The following is a 19,190-nucleotide window of genomic DNA, read 5'->3' as shown; positions in this document are numbered from 1 at the left end:
GATGAAGATTCTCAGTCATCCAGGTCATTTTCATTCAGAAGGTTGAAGCAAGGCATCTGGACTTGTAGAGTTTTCTTGAAGACGTTTTGTTGCTCATCCAAGCAGCTTTATCCGTTCTAAGTGTTTGGTGGGAAAACATGGTTTGTATGTAGTGGAGGACCTCAGTGGGTGGGTCTGTGTGAAACTCACAAACAATAGCTCCAAACGTCTCCGTACTTACCTGTGTTGGTCTAACTGACTGTGCCTGGCGTGTCTAACGACTGGCTAACGACTATGAGACTACAAGAGGTGGGACAGGTCGACAGCCCAGTGTTCTTGCTGGGTACATGTGACTTGGGAGTGAAACTTCCTGGGAGTGGATGGAAGCTGCATTGTATGTGGTAGAAAGATGATATCTGAATCCACCACCTCTGTTTGGGGAAGGTTTTTCTAACATAACATGTATGGCTTTCTTGACTGTTCTGTCAAGCCCTTACTGTCCTCTCTGTCTAAGATGTGGACTTTATTGTCTTCAGAAGAGTCTCCCTTTTCTTTGGTGTGAAGGTGAACAGCTGAGTCTTGTCCTGTGGAGGTGGCCTTCTTCTGTGGAATGGTTGTTTAGCTTCTCCAATGTACAGATCAGAGCATTCCTCACTGCACTGGTCTGCATGCATGACATTACTTCTGACACGTATGGGATGACTATATACTTTCTTAGCCGGCTGTTGTTCTTTTTTCTGTTCTTGGTGGGTCTTGTTTTTGTGGCTTTGATGAGTGCCCAGTTGGGATAGCCACAGGTTTGCAGGGCCTTCCTGATGTGTTGTTGCTCCTTCTTCCTCCCCACTGAGCTGGTGGGTACAGTTTGTGTTCTGTGCTGCAGAGTCCTGATGTCTCCCAGCTTATGTTCCAGTGGGTGGCGGGAATCAAACAGCGAGTACTGGTCTGTGTGTGTGGGTTTCCTGCACACCTCCACATTGAGGCTTCTGGCCTCCTCAATGTGGGCTGTGCGGTCACTAATATGTATTAACACATGCCAACAAGGTATGGGTTCCTTGGGAAGATCCTGCAGATAGGCTTTGTGCTTTGGTCATCACATTGTTATTTGTACACATAAATGTTCCACGTTTGTAGCACATTTTACCTTTGTTGTGTGTTATCATCATGGCTCTAAAACATTTGCCCCGTGTGAGGGTTGAACTCACGACCTTCAGATTATGAGACTGACGCGCTGCCTACTGCGCCAACGAGGCTTGAAACGTGCTGTATTTTGGCACTTTTTTTTTTTCTCAACATCTGCTTCTACTACCAAGAAGAAGAAAAATTTTTGTGTTCATGCCCACAACTACTTTTAAATGTCATCGACACAGAATGGTTGGTGTAATTCATTTTCATCAGGCAGGACCTGTTTGGAACAATAGCAAAATATATTCTTTATGCATGATACATGTTGAGTTTGTTGGACGTCCTATGGCCAAAGTTCAAAACCTATCTGAAAAATGTTCTTTCGTGAGGAAAAAAAAAATAAAAAATCTTGTTCTTTTTTCAAGAATGATATATATAAAGTATATCCAATATATAATACCCTATTTTGGACTATATTAGTGATATGTGTTGATGAAGATTCTCAGTCATCCAGGTCATTTTCATTCAGAAGGTTGAAGCAAGGCATCTGGACTTGTAGAGTTTTCTTGAAGACGTTTTGTTGCTCATCCAAGCAGCTTTATCCGTTCTAAGTGTTTGGTGGGAAAACATGGTTTGTATGTAGTGGAGGACCTCAGTGGGTGGGTCTGTGTGAAACTCACAAACAATAGCTCCAAACGTCTCCGTACTTACCTGTGTTGGTCTAACTGACTGTGCCTGGTGTGTCTAACGACTGGCTAACGACTATGAGACTACAGGAGGTGGGACAGGTCGACAGCCCAGTGTTCTTGCTGGGTACATGTGACTTGGGAGTGAAACTTCCTGGGAATGGATGGAAGCTGCATTGTATGTGGTAGAAAGATGATATCTGAATCCACCACCTCTGTTTGGGGAAGGTTTTTCTAACATAACATGTATGGCTTTCTTGACTGTTCTGTCAAGCCCTTACTGTCCTCTCTGTCTAAGATGTGGACTTTATTGTCTTCAGAAGAGTCTCCCTTTTCTTTGGTGTGAAGGTGAACAGCTGAGTCTTGTCCTGTGGAGGTGGCCTTCTTCTGTGGAATGGTTGTTTAGCTTCTCCAATGTACAGATCAGAGCATTCCCCACTGCACTGGTCTGCATGCATGACATTACTTCTGACACGTATGGGATGACTATATACTTTCTTAGCCGGCTGTTGTTCTTTTTTCTGTTCTTGGTGGGTCTTGTTTTTGTGGCTTTGATGAGTGCCCAGTTGGGATAGCCACAGGTTTGCAGGGCCTTCCTGATGTGTTGTTGCTCCTTCTTCCTCCCCACTGAGCTGGTGGGTACACTTTGTGTTCTGTGCTGCAGAGTCCTGATGTCTCCCAGCTTATGTTCCAGTGGGTGGCGGGAATCAAACAGCGAGTACTGGTCTGTGTGTGTGGGTTTCCTGCACACCTCCACATTGAGGCTTCTGGCCTCTTCAATGTGGGCTGTGCGGTCACTAATATGTATTAACACATGCCAACAAGGTATGGGTTCCTTGGGAAGATCCTGCAGATAGGCTTTGTGCTTTGGTCATCACATTGTTATTTGTACACATAAATGTTCCACGTTTGTAGCACATTTTACCTTTGTTGTGTGTTATCATCATGGCTCTAAAACATTTGCCCCGTGTGAGGGTTGAACTCACGACCTTCAGATTATGAGACTGACGCGCTGCCTACTGCGCCAACGAGGCTTGAAACGTGCTGTATTTTGGCACTTTTTTTTTTCTCAACATCTGCTTCTACTACCAAGAAGAAGAAACATTTTTGTGTTCATGCCCACAACTACTTTTAAATGTCATCGACACAGAATGGTTGGTGTAATTCATTTTCATCAGGCAGGACCTGTTTGGAACAATAGCAAAATATATTCTTTATGCATGATAACATGTTGAGTTTGTTGGACGTCCTATGGCCAAAGTTCAAAACCTATCTGAAAAATGTTCTTTCGTGAGGAAAAAAAAAATAAAAAATCTTGTTCTTTTTTCAAGAATGATATATATAAAGTATATCCAATATATAATACCCTATTTTGGACTATATTAGTGATATGTGTTGATGAAGATTCTCAGTCATCCAGGTCATATTCATTCAGAAGGTTGAAGCAAGGCATCTGGACTTGTAGAGTTTTCTTGAAGACGTTTTGTTGCTCATCCAAGCAGCTTTATCCGTTCTAAGTGTTTGGTGGGAAAACATGGTTTGTATGTAGTGGAGGACCTCAGTGGGTGGGTCTGTGTGAAACTCACAAACAATAGCTCCAAACGTCTCCGTACTTACCTGTGTTGGTCTAACTGACTGTGCCTGGTGTGTCTAACGACTGGCTAATGACTATGAGACTACAGGAGGTGGGACAGGTCGACAGCCCAGTGTTCTTGCTGGGTACATGTGACTTGGGAGTGAAACTTCCTGGGAATGGATGGAAGCTGCATTGTATGTGGTAGAAAGATGATATCTGAATCCACCACCTCTGTTTGGGGAAGGTTTTTCTAACTTAACATGTATGGCTTTCTTGACTGTTCTGTCAAGCCCTTACTGTCCTCTCTGTCTAAGACGTGGACTTTATTGTCTTCAGAAGAGTCTCCCTTTTCTTTGGTGTGAAGGTGAACAGCTGAGTCTTGTCCTGTGGAGGTGGCCTTCTTCTGTGGAATGGTTGTTTAGCTTCTCCAATGTACAGATCAGAGCATTCCTCACTGCACTGGTCTGCATCCATGACATTACTTCTGACACGTATGGGATGACTATATACTTTCTTAGCCGGCTGTTGTTCTTTTTTCTGTTCTTGGTGGGTCTTGTTTTTGTGGCTTTGATGAGTGCCCAGTTGGGATAGCCACAGGTTTGCAGGGCCTTCCTGATGTGTTGTTGCTCCTTCTTCCTCCCCACTGAGCTGGTGGGTACAGTTTGTGTTCTGTGCTGCAGAGTCCTGATGTCTCCCAGCTTATGTTCCAGTGGGTGGCGGGAATCAAACAGCGAGTACTGGTCTGTGTGTGTGGGTTTCCTGCACACCTCCACATTGAGGCTTCTGGCCTCTTCAATGTGGGCTGTGCGGTCACTAATATGTATTAACACATGCCAACAAGGTATGGGTTCCTTGGGAAGATCCTGCAGATAGGCTTTGTGCTTTGGTCATCACATTGTTATTTGTACACATAAATGTTCCACGTTTGTAGCACATTTTACCTTTGTTGTGTGTTATCATCATGGCTCTAAAACATTTGCCCCGTGTGAGGGTTGAACTCACGACCTTCAGATTATGAGACTGACGCGCTGCCTACTGCGCCAACGAGGCTTGAAACGTGCTGTATTTTGGCACTTTTTTTTTTCTCAACATCTGCTTCTACTACCAAGAAAAAGAAAAATTTTTGTGTTCATGCCCACAACTACTTTTAAATGTCATCGACACAGAATGGTTGGTGTAATTCATTTTCATCAGGCAGGACCTGTTTGGAACAATAGCAAAATATATTCTTTATGCATGATAACATGTTGAGTTTGTTGGACGTCCTATGGCCAAAGTTCAAAACCTATCTGAAAAATGTTCTTTCGTGAGGAAAAAAAAAAAATAAAAAATCTTGTTCTTTTTTCAAGAATGATATATATAAAGTATATCCAATATATAATACCCTATTTTGGACTATATTAGTGATATGTGTTGATGAAGATTCTCAGTCATCCAGGTCATTTTCATTCAGAAGGTTGAAGCAAGGCATCTGGACTTGTAGAGTTTTCTTGAAGACGTTTTGTTGCTCATCCAAGCAGCTTTATCCGTTCTAAGTGTTTGGTGGGAAAACATGGTTTGTATGTAGTGGAGGACCTCAGTGGGTGGGTCTGTGTGAAACTCACAAACAATAGCTCCAAACGTCTCCGTACTTACCTGTGTTGGTCTAACTGACTGTGCCTGGTGTGTCTAACGACTGGCTAACGACTATGAGACTACAGGAGGTGGGACAGGTCGACAGCCCAGTGTTCTTGCTGGGTACATGTGACTTGGGAGTGAAACTTCCTGGGAATGGATGGAAGCTGCATTGTATGTGGTAGAAAGATGATATCTGAATCCACCACCTCTGTTTGGGGAAGGTTTTTCTAACATAACATGTATGGCTTTCTTGACTGTTCTGTCAAGCCCTTACTGTCCTCTCTGTCTAAGATGTGGACTTTATTGTCTTCAGAAGAGTCTGTCTTTTCTTTGGTGTGAAGGTGAACAGCTGAGTCTTGTCCTGTGGAGGTGGCCTTCTTCTGTGGAATGGTTGTTTAGCTTCTCCAATGTACAGATCAGAGCATTCCCCACTGCACTGGTCTGCATGCATGACATTACTTCTGACACGTATGGGATGACTATATACTTTCTTAGCCGGCTGTTGTTCTTTTTTCTGTTCTTGGTGGGTCTTGTTTTTGTGGCTTTGATGAGTGCCCAGTTGGGATAGCCACAGGTTTGCAGGGCCTTCCTGATGTGTTGTTGCTCCTTCTTCCTCCCCACTGAGCTGGTGGGTACAGTTTGTGCTCTGTGCTGCAGAGTCCTGATGTCTCCCAGCTTATGTTCCAGTGGGTGGCGGGAATCAAACAGCGAGTACTGGTCTGTGTGTGTGGGTTTCCTGCACACCTCCACATTGAGGCTTCTGGCCTCCTCAATGTGGGCTGTGCGGTCACTAATATGTATTAACACATGCCAAAAAGGTATGGGTTCCTTGGGAAGATCCTGCAGATAGGCTTTGTGCTTTGGTCATCACATTGTTATTTGTACACATAAATGTTCCACGTTTGTAGCACATTTTACCTTTGTTGTGTGTTATCATCATGGCTCTAAAACATTTGCCCCGTGTGAGGGTTGAACTCACGACCTTCAGATTATGAGACTGACGCGCTGCCTACTGCGCCAACGAGGCTTGAAATGTGCTGTATTTTGGCACTTTTTTTTTTCTCAACATCTGCTTCTACTACCAAGAAGAAGAAAAATTTTTGTGTTCATGCCCACAACTACTTTTAAATGTCATCGAAACAGAATGGTTGGTGTAATTCATTTTCATCAGGCAGGACCTGTTTGGAACAATAGCAAAATATATTCTTTATGCATGATAACATGTTGAGTTTGTTGGACGTCCTATGGCCAAAGTTCAAAACCTATCTGAAAAATGTTCTTTCGTGAGGAAAAAAAAAAAAAAAAATCTTGTTCTTTTTTCAAGAATGATATATATAAAGTATATCCAATATATAATACCCTATTTTGGACTATATTAGTGATATGTGTTGATGAAGATTCTCAGTCATCCAGGTCATTTTCATTCAGAAGGTTGAAGCAAGGCATCTGGACTTGTAGAGTTTTCTTGAAGACGTTTTGTTGCTCATCCAAGCAGCTTTATCCGTTCTAAGTGTTTGGTGGGAAAACATGGTTTGTATGTAGTGGAGGACCTCAGTGGGTGGGTCTGTGTGAAACTCACAAACAATAGCTCCAAACGTCTCCGTACTTACCTGTGTTGGTCTAACTGACTGTGCCTGGTGTGTCTAACGACTGGCTAATTAGTGATGTGTTGCTCGTGAACGATTCGTTCGATATGAACGAATCTTTTATATGAATCGGGGTAACGAGTCCCCTCAGTGAGTGATTCGTTCTTTCGCTACATGGCAGGCAGCCGCATAAAGCTCAGTTGGCAGGACAGGAAACAGATATGATTCGTTCCTGAGTCGCGGTAGCCCCCGGATCTTCGTTCTGTTGTCACATGACGGCCAAGCCACTCAGGCTGTGTGCCAATTGGCCAGCAGCAAATGATCAGCAAAGGAACTTGCGACTCGTTCACAGATCGTTCATACGAATCGTTCATACGAATCGTTCATACGAATCGTTCCGGATTGCTCATTTGTCACGCGAGAGCTGAAGCTCAGCTGCGGGGCTGTGGACTCAGAAACAAACAAGGAAATGAATGTCTGATATCTGACGCTCCTCAATTTGTCACGTGACACCAGGCAAACGCTATGTATTCATGAAATTATAATTAATGGTCTTTGCTTGTTGTTGATGTGTAGTGTTATTGTGTATATAATGTAAAGTGTGTTTGTAAATAAATGCTTTCTAAAATGACATCATGTTTTGTGTTATACTCTGCCATTAAATAATAAATATAATAGTACATTATCCAGTCATGAAATCATATGTAACCAAGGCTGCTCAGGCTGCACGGATCAGAGCTGTAGATTCGTTCTCCTCCTCGTTCTCGCTCATCGTTCATTTGTCACGTGATAGGCTGCTCAGGCTGCACGGATCAGAGCTGTAGATTCGTTCTCCTCCTCGTTCTCGTTCATCGTTCATTTGTCACATGATAGGCTGCTCAGGTTGCACGGATCAGAGCTGTAGATTCGTTCTCCTCCTCGTTCTCGTTCATCGTTCATTTGTCACGTGACAAGCTCCACAGGCTGCACAGATTCGTTCTCGTTCACAGCTCATGTGTGTGTGAAGCAGTACACTCTCGTTCATTTGTCACGTGACAGCTACCTAGTCACTGTGGCACTGTTAAACAACACTGGCAGGGAGGATGCAGGACAGAAGTCACTGTACCGTGGTGTGTATTTGCCCTCTTATGTTTTCACATGCTTTGAATTGCTTGTGGTAGTTATACTTATTATACTTTGTCCCATATCAATGCGCGGCACTATACTACAGAGGGACACGGCGCCACCGGCTGTAAAAATGAACGAAATGAACGAAATGACTCACAATAAGATTCGTTCACGTGAGGGTTCGAGAGTAACTGATTTGAGTCAGTAAGAAGAGTCGAACCTCCCAACACTATGGCTAATGACTATGAGACTACAGGAGGTGGGACAGGTCGACAGCCCAGTGTTCTTGCTGGGTACATGTGACTTGGGAGTGAAACTTCCTGGGAATGGATGGAAGCTGCATTGTATGTGGTAGAAAGATGATATCTGAATCCACCACCTCTGTTTGGGGAAGGTTTTTCTAACTTAACATGTATGGCTTTCTTGACTGTTCTGTCAAGCCCTTACTGTCCTCTCTGTCTAAGATGTGGACTTTATTGTCTTCAGAAGAGTCTCCCTTTTCTTTGGTGTGAAGGTGAACAGCTGAGTCTTGTCCTGTGGAGGTGGCCTTCTTCTGTGGAATGGTTGTTTAGCTTCTCCAATGTACAGATCAGAGCATTCCCCACTGCACTGGTCTGCATGCATGACATTACTTCTGACACGTATGGGATGACTATATACTTTCTTAGCCGGCTGTTGTTCTTTTTTCTGTTCTTGGTGGGTCTTGTTTTTGTGGCTTTGATGAGTGCCCAGTTGGGATAGCCACAGGTTTGCAGGGCCTTCCTGATGTGTTGTTGCTCCTTCTTCCTCCCCACTGAGCTGGTGGGTACAGTTTGTGCTCTGTGCTGCAGAGTCCTGATGTCTCCCAGCTTATGTTCCAGTGGGTGGCGGGAATCAAACAGCGAGTACTGGTCTGTGTGTGTGGGTTTCCTGCACACCTCCACATTGAGGCTTCTGGCCTCCTCAATGTGGGCTGTGCGGTCACTAATATGTATTAACACATGCCAAAAAGGTATGGGTTCCTTGGGAAGATCCTGCAGATAGGCTTTGTGCTTTGGTCATCACATTGTTATTTGTACACATAAATGTTCCACGTTTGTAGCACATTTTACCTTTGTTGTGTGTTATCATCATGGCTCTAAAACATTTGCCCCGTGTGAGGGTTGAACTCACGACCTTCAGATTATGAGACTGACGCGCTGCCTACTGCGCCAACGAGGCTTGAAACGTGCTGTATTTTGGCACTTTTTTTTTTCTCAACATCTGCTTCTACTACCAAGAAGAAGAAACATTTTTGTGTTCATGCCCACAACTACTTTTAAATGTCATCGACACAGAATGGTTGGTGTAATTCATTTTCATCAGGCAGGACCTGTTTGGAACAATAGCAAAATATATTCTTTATGCATGATAACATGTTGAGTTTGTTGGACGTCCTATGGCCAAAGTTCAAAACCTATCTGAAAAATGTTCTTTCGTGAGGAAAAAAAAAATAAAAAATCTTGTTCTTTTTTCAAGAATGATATATATAAAGTATATCCAATATATAATACCCTATTTTGGACTATATTAGTGATATGTGTTGATGAAGATTCTCAGTCATCCAGGTCATTTTCATTCAGAAGGTTGAAGCAAGGCATCTGGACTTGTAGAGTTTTCTTGAAGACGTTTTGTTGCTCATCCAAGCAGCTTTATCCGTTCTAAGTGTTTGGTGGGAAAACATGGTTTGTATGTAGTGGAGGACCTCAGTGGGTGGGTCTGTGTGAAACTCACAAACAATAGCTCCAAACGTCTCCGTACTTACCTGTGTTGGTCTAACTGACTGTGCCTGGTGTGTCTAACGACTGGCTAACGACTATGAGACTACAGGAGGTGGGACAGGTCGACAGCCCAGTGTTCTTGCTGGGTACATGTGACTTGGGAGTGAAACTTCCTGGGAATGGATGGAAGCTGCATTGTATGTGGTAGAAAGATGATATCTGAATCCACCACCTCTGTTTGGGGAAGGTTTTTCTAACTTAACATGTATGGCTTTCTTGACTGTTCTGTCAAGCCCTTACTGTCCTCTCTGTCTAAGATGTGGACTTTATTGTCTTCAGAAGAGTCTCCCTTTTCTTTGGTGTGAAGGTGAACAGCTGAGTCTTGTCCTGTGGAGGTGGCCTTCTTCTGTGGAATGGTTGTTTAGCTTCTCCAATGTACAGATCAGAGCATTCCTCACTGCACTGGTCTGCATCCATGACATTACTTCTGACACGTATGGGATGACTATATACTTTCTTAGCCGGCTGTTGTTCTTTTTTCTGTTCTTGGTGGGTCTTGTTTTTGTGGCTTTGATGAGTGCCCAGTTGGGATAGCCACAGGTTTGCAGGGCCTTCCTGATGTGTTGTTGCTCCTTCTTCCTCCCCACTGAGCTGGTGGGTACAGTTTGTGTTCTGTGCTGCAGAGTCCTGATGTCTCCCAGCTTATGTTCCAGTGGGTGGCGGGAATCAAACAGCGAGTACTGGTCTGTGTGTGTGGGTTTCCTGCACACCTCCACATTGAGGCTTCTGGCCTCTTCAATGTGGGCTGTGCGGTCACTAATATGTATTAACACATGCCAACAAGGTATGGGTTCCTTGGGAAGATCCTGCAGATAGGCTTTGTGCTTTGGTCATCACATTGTTATTTGTACACATAAATGTTCCACGTTTGTAGCACATTTTACCTTTGTTGTGTGTTATCATCATGGCTCTAAAACATTTGCCCCGTGTGAGGGTTGAACTCACGACCTTCAGATTATGAGACTGACGCGCTGCCTACTGCGCCAACGAGGCTTGAAACGTGCTGTATTTTGGCACTTTTTTTTTTCTCAACATCTGCTTCTACTACCAAGAAAAAGAAAAATTTTTGTGTTCATGCCCACAACTACTTTTAAATGTCATCGACACAGAATGGTTGGTGTAATTCATTTTCATCAGGCAGGACCTGTTTGGAACAATAGCAAAATATATTCTTTATGCATGATAACATGTTGAGTTTGTTGGACGTCCTATGGCCAAAGTTCAAAACCTATCTGAAAAATGTTCTTTCGTGAGGAAAAAAAAAAATAAAAAATCTTGTTCTTTTTTCAAGAATGATATATATAAAGTATATCCAATATATAATACCCTATTTTGGACTATATTAGTGATATGTGTTGATGAAGATTCTCAGTCATCCAGGTCATTTTCATTCAGAAGGTTGAAGCAAGGCATCTGGACTTGTAGAGTTTTCTTGAAGACGTTTTGTTGCTCATCCAAGCAGCTTTATCCGTTCTAAGTGTTTGGTGGGAAAACATGGTTTGTATGTAGTGGAGGACCTCAGTGGGTGGGTCTGTGTGAAACTCACAAACAATAGCTCCAAACGTCTCCGTACTTACCTGTGTTGGTCTAACTGACTGTGCCTGGTGTGTCTAACGACTGGCTAACGACTATGAGACTACAGGAGGTGGGACAGGTCGACAGCCCAGTGTTCTTGCTGGGTACATGTGACTTGGGAGTGAAACTTCCTGGGAATGGATGGAAGCTGCATTGTATGTGGTAGAAAGATGATATCTGAATCCACCACCTCTGTTTGGGGAAGGTTTTTCTAACTTAACATGTATGGCTTTCTTGACTGTTCTGTCAAGCCCTTACTGTCCTCTCTGTCTAAGATGTGGACTTTATTGTCTTCAGAAGAGTCTCCCTTTTCTTTGGTGTGAAGGTGAACAGCTGAGTCTTGTCCTGTGGAGGTGGCCTTCTTCTGTGGAATGGTTGTTTAGCTTCTCCAATGTACAGATCAGAGCATTCCCCACTGCACTGGTCTGCATGCATGACATTACTTCTGACACGTATGGGATGACTATATACTTTCTTAGCCGGCTGTTGTTCTTTTTTCTGTTCTTGGTGGGTCTTGTTTTTGTGGCTTTGCTGAGTGCCCAGTTGGGATAGCCACAGGTTTGCAGGGCCTTCCTGATGTGTTGTTGCTCCTTCTTCCTCCCCACTGAGCTGGTGGGTACAGTTTGTGCTCTGTGCTGCAGAGTCCTGATGTCTCCCAGCTTATGTTCCAGTGGGTGGCGGGAATCAAACAGCGAGTACTGGTCTGTGTGTGTGGGTTTCCTGCACACCTCCACATTGAGGCTTCTGGCCTCCTCAATGTGGGCTGTGCGGTCACTAATATGTATTAACACATGCCAAAAAGGTATGGGTTCCTTGGGAAGATCCTGCAGATAGGCTTTGTGCTTTGGTCATCACATTGTTATTTGTACACATAAATGTTCCACGTTTGTAGCACATTTTACCTTTGTTGTGTGTTATCATCATGGCTCTAAAACATTTGCCCCGTGTGAGGGTTGAACTCACGACCTTCAGATTATGAGACTGACGCGCTGCCTACTGCGCCAAAGCTGGGGAACAATAGTCTGTCATGGGGGGGGAAGAAAGGAAAGAAGGGGGGAAGAAGGGGGAAGAGGGAAAAAGAAGGAAAAAGAAGGAAAAAATGAGGAAAAAATGAGGAAAAAGAAGGAAGAAGAGGAGAAAAATGAGAAAAAACGTGAGAGAAGGGAAGAGATGATTTTTATTTGGACATAAATGATTTTAAACCTGTTTTTCATTTTTATATTAATTTATGCTTCGACCCCAAGGTTCCCGGTTCGAGTCCCACAAACGCCAAATATTAATGCATTAGATTTGGACTGATTTAAAAAAATGTGTAACTGGAAGTGCTGTGTACATGAGAAGTCTTTGCTTAATGCTGTTGTGTGACAACACAACAACACACTTTAACACCGATTTTGCCGATTATTAACCTTACGTTACTGATACATTGATATTTTTATGTCTGCATTTGTGGTGTGTGGTGAGATCCATCATCGCCCTCTACACGCCCACACAACAGCATTAAGCAAAGACTTCTCATGTACACAGCACTTAACAGACTCTAATCTCAACACAAAACACACAGAAAACAATACATTACTCACTTTACCAAACTTTATTTATAGTTGTCACAAGCATTTTACAGAGTAATAAATTATAACAAAAACAATTATTTATAAAAATAGGTCTGGCACAGTGCTGAGGGTATTTGTCCGAGGGGTCATCTATGCCTCTCTCATATTATTTTTTTTGTTTTATGTTGTCCAGCCACTGCTCTTTTGGGACAGTCTCTACTTTCAGTAGAGACTGTCCCCTTGTACTGGCTGTGCCCCGTTTCTGCTGTTCTGTACTGTCCACACTTCTTACACGTGTTGTGCAGTACTTCACGCTGCAGTGTACGTGCAGGAGCAGCAGTAGTCACAGGGGCAGGAGAAGGACAGGCTGGGGCAGATGCTGGGGGCACATTTGCATGGGGCAGAGGGTCAGCTGCCACGACTGGGGAGGTCCAGCACCTGCATCAGTACCATGCTGTCCTGCCTCTTCACCCTCTTGTTGTGCCACTGCACCAGAGTAGTGTGGTTAATGTCCACCAGCTGCATACTAGTCTGCTGCATGACAGCCCCATTACACAGAATAAGCTGCCTTATTTTACGGTAATCCTCCAAGATGTGGTCCCATCTGGAAAATGTGCTTGTCCCCCTTTTCTTGGGACTACGGTGGATAGCACAGAGCCTAATGAAGATCATTTCCACTAGACGACAGCAATCTGGCCACTGAGCCAGTGGTGCAGTAGTGGTGAGCGCTTGTCGCTCTCCACCCCGGGTGTAAAGTCCTGCCTCTTCTTTGGCGACCTAAACCTGCCTGTATTCAGCCTGCTCTGGTGCCTGGCAGCAAACACCACCCTTTGCTTGCTGTAGTCCAGAAGGTTCTGCCACGACGCAACAATGGTGCTGACCTGAGGGAGAGCAGAATGACAACACAGGCACATGAGAAAAGAAAATATAAGCGTGGACATGTATGACAGGCGCAGAAGCACACACAAACATCTGACCTGCTGACTGGTGAGGGCTAGAGAGGACTGCTTCCTCAGCTCCACCAGATACTCTGCCAAGCTGTCAACTCTGTCTATGCCTGGCACACCAGCATCAACCACAGCCTGGGGGGAAAACAGAGATGAGAAATATAAGAACCCAGAAAGCACAAATCACACAATAATATTTCTTAATAGCAACTAATGTTACTACACATACATGTGCTTTGACATACCCAGATGCTGAGGATACACCAGGCTGTGGCATGGAGGTGGTGGTAGCCTCCTCCTCACAGAGGATGAGGACTGGTGGTCCTCCTAGCCACCAAGCTGGGCTTTAATGCAGCAGAGTGCACCCCACCAAAGGGAGATTTAGTGAACTGGAGAGAGAGGAGCAGGACACTGAGTGGCAGGCTGGTAAAGCAACATTACATGATGTAACAGACACAGCATTTGATGTTATCTGTGTGTATTGAAGCAACTGTCACTCATTAAACTGCATGATGCTATATAATAATGTCCATAGTAAGTAACAGGCTAACACTTTACCTTCTCATAGAGGTCATGCCACCTTTGCTGCCTAGGAGCTGGCCTGCAGCCTCCAGCAGGGCAAACACCTGAGCTGGCAGCCTGCTCATCCACTCATCTTCTCCCATAGCCGTGTGGTTATTGCTCATCTAAAGACACTGACAACAATAAAAAACGCTGAGCATGCAATAATGAACAACGCGCTGTGACGCCGCTGCACTAAATAAACAGTTAATATGCGAATACATACGCGTCCACAGCGATCGTGTAATATAAAGAACACGTGCTCCTGGTTTTCAAATAATGTACGGAAGCGCTGAACTGAATTATGTTTTCTTTATGTCACTATAACGTGATCTTATCACGTTATAACAAGCTAGCGGCTCATCGCGTCCTGTCATGCTATAACGGGATGAGCCGCTGTTTTACAACGTGACAGCGTCTTATCACGTTATAACGATAAGACGCTGTTGTAAACCGCACGTTTGCAGTATTTACTTACTGTTTAGACGCGTCGAATCCTTCGTCGTAGACGACCGACTGACTGGAAGCGGTTGCTATGGACTCGCTACGTCATCCAATGTAGAATGGAAATGCGCGCCGCCATTGGCGCTGTCGAGCGTCGTCGCGCCGCGCGATTGGATGAAATCCAATCTTACATTGGACGGCGGCGTACGCGATAGGCCGAGGAGATTGGAATTGGACAGACTGTCGTGAGCCAGGTAGCGCCAACGAGGCTTGAAACGTGCTGTATTTTGGCAGTTTTTTTTTTCTCAACATCTGCTTCTACTACCAAGAAGAAGAAAAATTTTTGTGTTCATGCCCACAACTACTTTTAAATGTCATCGACACAGAATGGTTGGTGTAATTCATTTTCATCAGGCAGGACCTGTTTGGAACAATAGCAAAATATATTCTTTATGCATGATAACATGTTGAGTTTGTTGGACGTCCTATGGCCAAAGTTCAAAACCTATCTGAAAAATGTTCTTTCGTGAGGAAAAAAAAAAAAAAAAAAATCTTGTTCTTTTTTCAAGAATGATATATATAAAGTATATCCAATATATAATACCCTATTTTGGACTATATTAGTGATATGTGTTGATGAAGATTCTCAGTCATCCAGGTCATTTTCATTCAGAAGGTTGAAGCAAGGCATCTGGACTTGTAGAGTTTTCTTGAAGACGTTTTGTTGCTCATCCAAGCAGCTTTATCCGTTCTAAGTGTTTGGTGGGAAAACATGGTTTGTATGTAGTGGAGGACCTCAGTGGGTGGGTCTGTGTGAAACTCACAAACAATAGCTCCAAACGTCTCCGTACTTACCTGTGTTGGTCTAACTGACTGTGCCTGGTGTGTCTAACGACTGGCTAATGACTATGAGACTACAGGAGGTGGGACAGGTCGACAGCCCAGTGTTCTTGCTGGGTACATGTGACTTGGGAGTGAAACTTCCTGGGAATGGATGGAAGCTGCATTGTATGTGGTAGAAAGATGATATCTGAATCCACCACCTCTGTTTGGGGAAGGTTTTTCTAACTTAACATGTATGGCTTTCTTGACTGTTCTGTCAAGCCCTTACTGTCCTCTCTGTCTAAGATGTGGACTTTATTGTCTTCAGAAGAGTCTCCCTTTTCTTTGGTGTGAAGGTGAACAGCTGAGTCTTGTCCTGTGGAGGTGGCCTTCTTCTGTGGAATGGTTGTTTAGCTTCTCCAATGTACAGATCAGAGCATTCCTCACTGCACTGGTCTGCATCCATGACATTACTTCTGACACGTATGGGATGACTATATACTTTCTTAGCCGGCTGTTGTTCTTTTTTCTGTTCTTGGTGGGTCTTGTTTTTGTGGCTTTGATGAGTGCCCAGTTGGGATAGCCACAGGTTTGCAGGGCCTTCCTGATGTGTTGTTGCTCCTTCTTCCTCCCCACTGAGCTGGTGGGTACAGTTTGTGTTCTGTGCTGCAGAGTCCTGATGTCTCCCAGCTTATGTTCCAGTGGGTGGCGGGAATCAAACAGCGAGTACTGGTCTGTGTGTGTGGGTTTCCTGCACACCTCCACATTGAGGCTTCTGGCCTCCTCAATGTGGGCTGTGCGGTCACTAATATGTATTAACACATGCCAACAAGGTATGGGTTCCTTGGGAAGATCCTGCAGATAGGCTTTGTGCTTTGGTCATCACATTGTTATTTGTACACATAAATGTTCCACGTTTGTAGCACATTTTACCTTTGTTGTGTGTTATCATCATGGCTCTAAAACATTTGCCCCGTGTGAGGGTTGAACTCACGACCTTCAGATTATGAGACTGACGCGCTGCCTACTGCGCCAACGAGGCTTGAAACGTGCTGTATTTTGGCACTTTTTTTTTTTCTCAACATCTGCTTCTACTACCAAGAAAAAGAAAAATTTTTGTGTTCATGCCCACAACTACTTTTAAATGTCATCGACACAGAATGGTTGTTGTAATTCATTTTCATCAGGCAGGACCTGTTTGGAACAATAGCAAAATATATTCTTTATGCATGATAACATGTTGAGTTTGTTGGACGTCCTATGGCCAAAGTTCAAAACCTATCTGAAAAATGTTCTTTCGTGAGGAAAAAAAAAAAAAAAAATCTTGTTCTTTTTTCAAGAATGATATATATAAAGTATATCCAATATATAATACCCTATTTTGGACTATATTAGTGATATGTGTTGATGAAGATTCTCAGTCATCCAGGTCATTTTCATTCAGAAGGTTGAAGCAAGGCATCTGGACTTGTAGAGTTTTCTTGAAGACGTTTTGTTGCTCATCCAAGCAGCTTTATCCGTTCTAAGTGTTTGGTGGGAAAACATGGTTTGTATGTAGTGGAGGACCTCAGTGGGTGGGTCTGTGTGAAACTCACAAACAATAGCTCCAAACGTCTCCGTACTTACCTGTGTTGGTCTAACTGACTGTGCCTGGTGTGTCTAACGACTGGCTAACGACTATGAGACTACAGGAGGTGGGACAGGTCGACAGCCCAGTGTTCTTGCTGGGTACATGTGACTTGGGAGTGAAACTTCCTGGGAATGGATGGAAGCTGCATTGTATGTGGTAGAAAGATGATATCTGAATCCACCACCTCTGTTTGGGGAAGGTTTTTCTAACATAACATGTATGGCTTTCTTGACTGTTCTGTCAAGCCCTTACTGTCCTCTCTGTCTAAGATGTGGACTTTATTGTCTTCAGAAGAGTCTGTCTTTTCTTTGGTGTGAAGGTGAACAGCTGAGTCTTGTCCTGTGGAGGTGGCCTTCTTCTGTGGAATGGTTGTTTAGCTTCTCCAATGTACAGATCAGAGCATTCCCCACTGCACTGGTCTGCATGCATGACATTACTTCTGACACGTATGGGATGACTATATACTTTCTTAGCCGGCTGTTGTTCTTTTTTCTGTTCTTGGTGGGTCTTGTTTTTGTGGCTTTGATGAGTGCCCAGTTGGGATAGCCACAGGTTTGCAGGGCCTTCCTGATGTGTTGTTGCTCCTTCTTCCTCCCCACTGAGCTGGTGGGTACAGTTTGTGCTCTGTGCTGCAGAGTCCTGATGTCTCCCAGCTTATGTTCCAGTGGGTGGCGGGAATCAAACAGCGAGTACTGGTCTGTGTGTGTGGGTTTCCTGCACACCTCCACATTGAGGCTTCTGGCCTCCTCAATGTGGGCTGTGCGGTCACTAATATGTATTAACACATGCCAAAAAGGTATGGGTTCCTTGGGAAGATCCTGCAGATAGGCTTTGTGCTTTGGTCATCACATTGTTATTTGTACACATAAATGTTCCACGTTTGTAGCACATTTTACCTTTGTTGTGTGTTATCATCATGGCTCTAAAACATTTGCCCCGTGTGAGGGTTGAACTCACGACCTTCAGATTATGAGACTGACGCGCTGCCTACTGCGCCAACGAGGCTTGAAACGTGCTGTATTTTGGCACTTTTTTTTTTCTCAACATCTGCTTCTACTACCAAGAAGAAGAAAAATTTTTGTGTTCATGCCCACAACTACTTTTAAATGTCATCGAAACAGAATGGTTGGTGTAATTCATTTTCATCAGGCAGGACCTGTTTGGAACAATAGCAAAATATATTCTTTATGCATGATAACATGTTGAGTTTGTTGGACGTCCTATGGCCAAAGTTCAAAACCTATCTGAAAAATGTTCTTTCGTGAGGAAAAAAAAAAAAAAAAATCTTGTTCTTTTTTCAAGAATGATATATATAAAGTATATCCAATATATAATACCCTATTTTGGACTATATTAGTGATATGTGTTGATGAAGATTCTCAGTCATCCAGGTCATTTTCATTCAGAAGGTTGAAGCAAGGCATCTGGACTTGTAGAGTTTTCTTGAAGACGTTTTGTTGCTCATCCAAGCAGCTTTATCCGTTCTAAGTGTTTGGTGGGAAAACATGGTTTGTATGTAGTGGAGGACCTCAGTGGGTGGGTCTGTGTGAAACTCACAAACAATAGCTCCAAACGTCTCCGTACTTACCTGTGTTGGTCTAACTGACTGTGCCTGGTGTGTCTAACGACTGGCTAACGACTATGAGACTACAGGAGGTGGGACAGGTCGACAGCCCAGTGTTCTTGCTGGGTACATGTGACTTGGGAGTGAAACTTCCTGGGAATGGATGGAAGCTGCATTGTATGTGGTAGAAAGATGATATCTGAATCCACCACCTCTGTTTGGGGAAGGTTTTTCTAACATAACATGTATGGCTTTCTTGACTGTTCTGTCAAGCCCTTACTGTCCTCTCTGTCTAAGATGTGGACTTTATTGTCTTCAGAAGAGTCTGTCTTTTCTTTGGTGTGAAGGTGAACAGCTGAGTCTTGTCCTGTGGAGGTGGCCTTCTTCTGTGGAATGGTTGTTTAGCTTCTCCAATGTACAGATCAGAGCATTCCCCACTGCACTGGTCTGCATGCATGACATTACTTCTGACACGTATGGGATGACTATATACTTTCTTAGCCGGCTGTTGTTCTTTTTTCTGTTCTTGGTGGGTCTTGTTTTTGTGGCTTTGATGAGTGCCCAGTTGGGATAGCCACAGGTTTGCAGGGCCTTCCTGATGTGTTGTTGCTCCTTCTTCCTC

General features: G+C 43.9%; 1 protein-coding gene and 8 non-coding genes across 9 annotated transcripts in view; 1 reads left to right on the top strand and 8 right to left on the bottom strand.

Moving 5' to 3' along the window:
* The window catches only part of dnah2 (dynein, axonemal, heavy chain 2), a 117,423-nt gene that overhangs the window by 15,208 nt on the left and 83,025 nt on the right, over positions 1-19,190 (top strand). The gene's annotated exons all lie outside the window — the stretch shown is intronic.
* Positions 1,157-1,229, bottom strand: trnam-cau (transfer RNA methionine (anticodon CAU)). The gene has a single exon. It is a non-coding gene; the product is annotated as a tRNA-Met (tRNA).
* Positions 2,749-2,821, bottom strand: trnam-cau (transfer RNA methionine (anticodon CAU)). Its single transcript has one exon. It is a non-coding gene; the product is annotated as a tRNA-Met (tRNA).
* On the bottom strand, positions 4,341-4,413 carry trnam-cau (transfer RNA methionine (anticodon CAU)). Its single transcript has one exon. It is a non-coding gene; the product is annotated as a tRNA-Met (tRNA).
* Positions 5,935-6,007, bottom strand: trnam-cau (transfer RNA methionine (anticodon CAU)). The gene has a single exon. It is a non-coding gene; the product is annotated as a tRNA-Met (tRNA).
* On the bottom strand, positions 8,801-8,873 carry trnam-cau (transfer RNA methionine (anticodon CAU)). The gene has a single exon. It is a non-coding gene; the product is annotated as a tRNA-Met (tRNA).
* trnam-cau (transfer RNA methionine (anticodon CAU)) lies at positions 10,393-10,465 on the bottom strand. The gene has a single exon. It is a non-coding gene; the product is annotated as a tRNA-Met (tRNA).
* Positions 16,344-16,416, bottom strand: trnam-cau (transfer RNA methionine (anticodon CAU)). The gene has a single exon. It is a non-coding gene; the product is annotated as a tRNA-Met (tRNA).
* Positions 17,937-18,009, bottom strand: trnam-cau (transfer RNA methionine (anticodon CAU)). The gene has a single exon. It is a non-coding gene; the product is annotated as a tRNA-Met (tRNA).

The sequence above is a fragment of the Parambassis ranga genome, chromosome 18, assembly GCF_900634625.1.
Source record: "Parambassis ranga chromosome 18, fParRan2.1, whole genome shotgun sequence".
In the NCBI taxonomy this organism is placed as follows: Eukaryota; Metazoa; Chordata; class Actinopteri; family Ambassidae; genus Parambassis; species Parambassis ranga.
This window is presented reverse-complemented; position numbering and strand designations above follow the sequence as displayed.